This window comes from Triticum dicoccoides, chromosome 3A (assembly GCF_002162155.2).
Source record: "Triticum dicoccoides isolate Atlit2015 ecotype Zavitan chromosome 3A, WEW_v2.0, whole genome shotgun sequence".
In the NCBI taxonomy this organism is placed as follows: Eukaryota; Viridiplantae; Streptophyta; class Magnoliopsida; order Poales; family Poaceae; genus Triticum; species Triticum dicoccoides.
In genome coordinates, this window is record NC_041384.1 from 489,022,318 (window position 1) to 489,029,603 (window position 7,286).

The following is a 7,286-nucleotide window of genomic DNA, read 5'->3' on the forward strand; positions in this document are numbered from 1 at the left end:
TTCATCTTTTAGTTGGTATAGTACTACCACTCGTTTCTTCACATTATATACGTACAATATATATGGCCAACATCATATAGCCAGCAGTTTAGTTGTCAAAGAATTTCAGGGTGCTTAGTTTTGTCAAAGAATTCCAGGGTGCTTAGTTTTGTCAAAGAATTCCAGGGTGCTTAGTTTTATTTGAGGGGTGTGTTGTGCTGGAGACCATTAACTTATCATTGTGAGAATCAGCTTATTTTTTTCATGTAACATGGTCAACGGGTTTGACGTGAAAATAACAGTGTCTAATGGCATTTCTAATATATGCTGCCTCCCCCCAGATTTTCTTTACAGAGGCAACATAGAACTATATGAGTGCCCTGTTAAAGTTTGGAATTATTCCGGGTTCGTTTGGCCTTTTTTATACATTAATTGAGTTTCTGGTCATTTAATGTGCATAATTCAAATTTGAACTACAAGCACATGCTCCCGTGCACCAAAGTTGATTGAAAAATCACATGTGTGTCCTCGGGTGAATTTCTAGGTCACATGCAAGAAATGGGAATGAAATTCAAACATGTGGGCATCGTGGTTCGGCCGAGAACATTGAGAAGCTTGGTTTTAAAATTCTTGTAAATCCAAAACACGCCTGAAAATCATGAAACTTGGCATGGTGTCATGTCATGGTACTACCATGTTGTGGTAAAAAAATTGCAGAATAGGAACAAGTTTTGGTATAAGTTTCTTGCAAACTGGAGCTTCTCAAGAAGGCTCGTGGTTCTGAGAGGGAACGTGTCACCTTTGTGTGCATAATTAAAATTTTAAATACAAGCACATGCTCCAGTGCACCAAAGCTGGTTGAAAAATCACATGTGTGTCCTCGGGTAAATTTCTAGGTCCCATGCCAGAAATGGGAATGAAATTCAAACATCTGGGCGTCATGGTTCGGTTGGAAACATTGAGAAACTTAGTTTTTTAATTCCTGTAAATCCGAAACACACATGAAAATCACGAAACTTGGCTTGGTGTCATGACATGGCACCAACTTGATGTGGTAATTTTGCTCTCCGATTTGCGAAGGCGCACACATTAACAATCAACAAAGTCATTTTGGAACAAGTGTTGTCACGTTACAATCGGAAACACAAGTATTATTGAAACCGTGGGCGTTCTATTTACCATTTACGTGCCGCCACGCGTCCCTTTTTTTTATTAGCTAGGAGGCTCCGTGCAGGGTAGCTATTTGAGTATGGGAGGCGTGCGAGCCCTTTGACCTCCATCTACCGTCCACCTCTCTCCCAAGGTCTCCATTAATGGCGCCCGAGCCTCTGTTTAATGGCATGGCAATGTCTCACTCGACCAAGATTTAAGAGAGAGAAAATAAAATCTGAAAAGAAAATTTTGCACGGATCTTTATGTAAGATCCGACGGACCTATATAGCATCTACTGCAACTTATAGCAAGACTGATGAATGTGCGGGCCGCACACGGCACCAACACGACACGAGCTTCGTCTGCCTGGTGCGCATGCAGTCGGGTGAGTTGTCCAAGTATAGACACAACCAGGCCCTTGTTGGTATCCGCGCCTCGACTTTGGCTGGTCATAGTGGAGAGTAGCATAGACTAGTCACTAGTCTATGTTACTAGTACCTTCATAGTGGGTAGTGTCATATAGTATATGCATAATTTGGCGACGAGCGCTCTCTATACGTACCACCTTTTTTCTTTAATTGCATCTTGTTAGTTTTGCTCCATGGCGCAATCCATCGATACTACTACTGTACAAATGTATACATTTTTTAAAAGGCTAGAGGGTGGGGCAGTCTAGCTTGGTCCTTTTCATGAGAGGCGAGAGCCTTTGTGATTTGATGGCTCATTATGCTGGAAGGCGGGGCCTTGTGATTTGACTGCTCGTATAAATGTGCCGACAACCTGAGGAGGAGCAAAGAACCGTGCGGTATACTCAAGTTTTCCACTGGAGTACGACGGAGGAGCACGAAACACGGCAGCCCAGTGCCATATCCTCTATTCTCTACTCTTATTATATATTACTAGCAAGAGGCATTGTTCTATTGGTGATAAAGAATGATCTAATTTGCTAGTCATCTCATTTTTAGCATTGTTCTATTCATGCCTCGCAGAGAAGGTGACATGTGCGGCGAAACACCCGAAGCAAAATAAGAAACACAGGAGCAAAATAAGAAGGAGGATTATCACCCCCCCAAAAAGAAGGAAGACGCACACACAAGTCTGGGGCGCTGCTCTCACTACATGAAAGGTTGCTGGCCGCAGAGTCGTAACTACTTCTTCATCGCCTCCACGACCTCCGTCTCCTTCCGCGCCTCCTCCGCCATCTTCATAATTGTGTCCATGATGCGGGATTTCTCGACGTGAGTCTTCATCATCTGTTCCACGGTCACATTACGTACCTTGACAGCAGCCGGGTGCTCGATGCGGAGCTTCGCCAACTCCTCCTTCTGTTCCATGACGAGGGCCCGCAACATCTTCATCGAGGAACTACTATTCTCATGCAGCTTGTTCCAGCCGGCATTCTCCTCCTTCAGCAGGTCGAGCTCGTGGCAGAGCTTCGTGTTGTCCTCCTGAAGTTGCAAGATTTCGCCGGTCGCCTTCTTCTCCGAGGCAATGCTCTTCTTCAGCAGCATCACCAAGCCGGTGGTCAACTCCCCCTGCTCATTGAGCTCAACGGGCATGTCGCTGAGGCTCTCCTTCAGCAGCTCCACCAAGCCGTGGATGAACTCCTTCTGCTTATTGAGGTGCTTACTGAGCTGATCGGGCATGCCGTTGAGGGATAACGACTCCAGCGCCGCCAGCTCGGCATGTTCGCCTCCGTGTCTAGGGCGCTCCTGGGAGCAATCGCCTGCCCGTGAGAGATCTTTCGAGGTCTCTGCGTGGCGGCGAGCCCTCTTTTTTTCCGTAGCCTTGGTTGCCGCTCCCTTGTTATGAGTAGTTCTCTACCTAGAGCTCTGGACACCGGCCATGTCAAGGACGGACGAAGAAGCGGGACTTATGAGGAGGAAGGTAGAGTAATTTCCGGTTAGGTAGTTCCCCTTTTTATAACCTAAGTACTAGCACTAGTACTAAAACCTGCATAGTGGGAACACATTCAGGTTTGGTACGTACTGGTAGGTGTGAGCAGGCTTGCACTTAATTGTAGCACTAGTACTTTCGAATGTGATGGGAACAAGGTAAAGATTAATTGATGGTTTTTGGTTTCGAGTCCCTAAACGGCTCCCTATGAATTTAGTGGAACATAAATTTCAAGTTTACTGCACTACTCAGATGCGTAAATATTATGTTACTGTCAAAAATTGGCACAAAATACGAAGGAGACCAATGGAAGTACTACTAGCAACCCATGATTTAACTACTCGCATGCGCGTAGTGGAGTAGTAATGTCTTTCTTCCGCCCTCGCGTCCACTCAATTTGCATGCCCTGTATTAATTGACCATCAATGAAGTGAAGGACTTTACACATGTCAAATTATCACATGGGGTGGATCTTGGTACAAAATTGCGTCCGCCCGTGTACCCACGTGTGCGTGCGAGGGAATGAGTGTGTGCGTGGCATGCGTGCACATCTTCGCTTCGTGTATGTACTGCTAGTGCGGCTCAAGGAGGACGAGTACATTCTTCTGGAACCAGCAGCACGTCACTGTGATCAATCCACACAAGGATGTCGCGACAACACCTCCACATGTGCCACGTGCCCACATGGCTTCATGAACTATAAGAAAGACACTGTGTAGCGTGCCATTATGTTTTGCACATACTCGAAGTACTAGTAAGGTACATGTGCATTGCACGCGTCAGATTTTGCAACCAAATTACGAATAAATACCACACTGTAGCATGTAAGCTCTGAGTCATATATGCCTGATGTAAACCTTCGTTTAATTCTTATAGTCCATCTCATTCAAAATCAATTAGTTTTTATAAAAAACCTAGGGCCTCTTTGATTCGTAGGATTTCCAAAACGCGGGAATAGGAAGAACATGGGATTAGAGTGGAATGTCGCCTGGAATCCTACAAGATGGTACGAGTGTTTGATTGTGCATAGAAAAAACGCAGAATTCTTTCAAAGAGGTTTGAGTGGATGGGATGTTTCCTATGAAATCTAGTGCAAATGAATCATATGGAAAAATTCCTATGGTTTACAATCCTACGAATCAAACAACCAAGATAGGAAAAATTCTTAAGGATTAGAATCCTCCAAAATTCGTTCGAGAATCCTTTGAATCAAACAAGCCCTTAATTTATTTTTTGATTCATGGAATTGTGCGTTGTAAAGCATAAAGTACAAACAAAGAATGGTAATTCAACTAGAAAAAAAGTTTGGGCAGTTACGATACGGGAGATTCTAGAACAAAGGAGAACCACTGTTGTTTTGAGATTTGTGCATTATGCTTAAGTTCAACCATGGAGTCTGCTAGATTGTACATGTGGCAAAATCCGGTGGGGGGCTAGAAGATGGTGCGAGGGGCTGAGTGGAGGGAGACTATGAAGGAGTGCACAACTGCGAGATCGATATTTAGAGAGAGGGGGCAAGAACGTGCGCTGTTGCGCGCAGTGGCGGAGCCATGAAAAATGTCCCATGAGATAGAGGGCCAAGCATTGCTAATCCTTTACGACGAGGGCCAATTCATCAAGTTAAACCATTTTTACCAGCAATTGTCTAATGATCACATTCATATTAGCCTCGATATATAGTGATGTTAGGGGGGGCACGGCCCTTGCTGCCCCCTGTCTTGGCCATTGTGCGTGCGTCTGAGAGATGAAGCGGAAGGCATGGATGATGAGAGGGGGGCGTTGGATATATAATTAATGTGGGTGTATTATCTATATATGTAATCCTATATAGAGAGGTATAGATTGATCGATGTGGACGTGGGAAAGAGGGTGAGACCTCACTAGATATATAGATTGATCGGTTTATGTGGAAAACTATGGAAGACCTAGCTATACACACACACACATAGAGGAACATCGATCGTTGCGCATGCACGTCAGAGATAAAGAATGCCCGATATGATTGATAGGGGGATGTGTGTGTGTGTGCCTTCATGGGAGACCTGAAGAAAAAGATTGCATGTGTGCGATGGATAATGCCGACTGGTAGTGTGTGTGCATGCATGCACGAGAGAAAGTTAGTGGTACAATTATAAAGAGAAGACCAATGTGTGGGTGTAAAAGACTAGGTGAGGTCATAACCAATGTAAAGTTGAATTCAAATATTTGAATAAGAGATCATGATGTTTGAAACCCATGCATGCATGAATATAACGGAGATCTACATGGTGTGGTTTGGAAACGAGCATGTTGCAATGTATACACATTAAACAAGGTCAGATTGGTTTGAATTTGAGATACCGATGGCAGACATCGTTTGGCCACATTGCATCCGTGCATGGACAAACTATTCTAATTGGAGATGATGGGTGGCTTTCGCATCACATATCAATATCTATATATAGTGTGCGGATAACTTTAACTTTGAAAGATGGTCGTCGGATGAGGCCAATCCGATGGTGCAGAGTTGGCAAATTTGAGCACTATTGGCCATTGGATATCATCTAGATTCCACCAGATTTTGCCACATGTACAATCTAGAATACTCTATGGTTGAACTTAAGCATAATGCACAACCTCAAAACACAAGCACTTAGTCTTTGTTCTAGAATCTTCCATATCATAATTGCCCAAATGTTTTTCTACATGATTTGTTTTTACTTTATGCCTCACAATGCACAATTCCATGAATCTTAAAATAGATTAACTTTCTTATAAAAACTAGATGATTTTGAATGAAATGAACTATAAGAATTAAACGAACATCTACATCATGCATATATGACTCAAAGCTTACATGCTATAATGTGGTATTTATTCATCATTTGGTTGCCAATTCTCATGCGTGCAATGCACGCGTACCTTACTAGTCTAAATGGTGTCTGTGTGTGTGTTGTGTGTGTTAAACACATTGTACGTAGTATATCATACTAGTCTAAATTGTCTTTTTTGGCTACATGTTAAGCTTGTTCTCCCGAAATTTCAAGTCGTGCCTTGTTATGCCGAAATTTCAAGCTAGCGTCTTTGTCTATCGTGCTGCGAAACTCCCGCCTCTTCAACCGCGCCTTGTTAGCCCGAAATATTTAAGATATATCTTTGTCTCGCTGTGCTCTGACAACTCCCTCCATCTCAACCCGTGCCTTGCTATTCCAAAATTAAAACGCGCGCCAAAACTTCCACCTCCTGTGAAATCAGGACACGCGAAATGCCCGTGATACCCCTGAACCGAAAGAACCGCCTCAAATCGGTGGGGGTACTTTCGTAACTTACCCCACATTTCGTACAAGCGTGTCCCTAAGCCATGGTTCCCCACTCCCATCCCATACGCCCACCCATTCGTACACCGACGCCAGCAAAACCCGCGAAGCCCCACACCCTCCTCCGTCCGCCACCCTGCCGGAACCTCTTCCCCGATGATGTCGTCCACATCAACACCTCGATGTCCCTCATCCACCGTACCGGATGAGGATCCATCGTCGATCTGGTCATCCCGCCGGTTCAGCCACCCCGTCCTCCACCTCCAAGGAGCTGCCCCGATGTTCCCTCATATTTTGCGCCACCTCCATTCCCACACCGTCGTCTTCACCTGCACCACCGGAAGAGCATCATCATCACTGTTTCCTCAGATGATGCTGCGGCCTAATCAGTGCCACCAAAGAGGTTGTACACTAATCGCCACATTTTCTTCTTGATTCGGTCTCACGGTGCTACTGGCGCTCGGTCCTGAGCCGACATGGCGCGGCTCCATCCACGCCGGCGTCGCCGGCCACTTCCTCCACGGCATCGCTCCCTCGATGGCGACGTCCACATCAGTAGGAGCTGCTACTGCTTTAGCTCTCACTCGCGCTGCTGATGTGCTCTTGCTCTCGGTCCCCTACCTGGTCTGCTCTTGCTCTTTCTCTTGCTCGTGTTGCTGCTCTCGCTCTTGCTCTTGCTCACGCTTCTGCTCTCGCTCTTGCTCTTGCTTGTGATGCTGCTCCGATTTAGCTACACTTCAGTCGACTGAATCGACTTTTGGGTCAGTCGATTTTCAGGGGGTGGGGGGCTTGCCGGAGTTAAGGAAGAACCAGCCGCAACGGGGAGGAGGGCTCGCCGGAGAGGTACCCCACTACCTATCTTAGGTTTCAGGGTGGGGGCGGTGGTCGCCGGTGGTGGTGGGGCGATGGCGTGGGGATCGCCGGAGAAAAAGCTCGGCACGGGGGGACCTACAGGGATGGCCA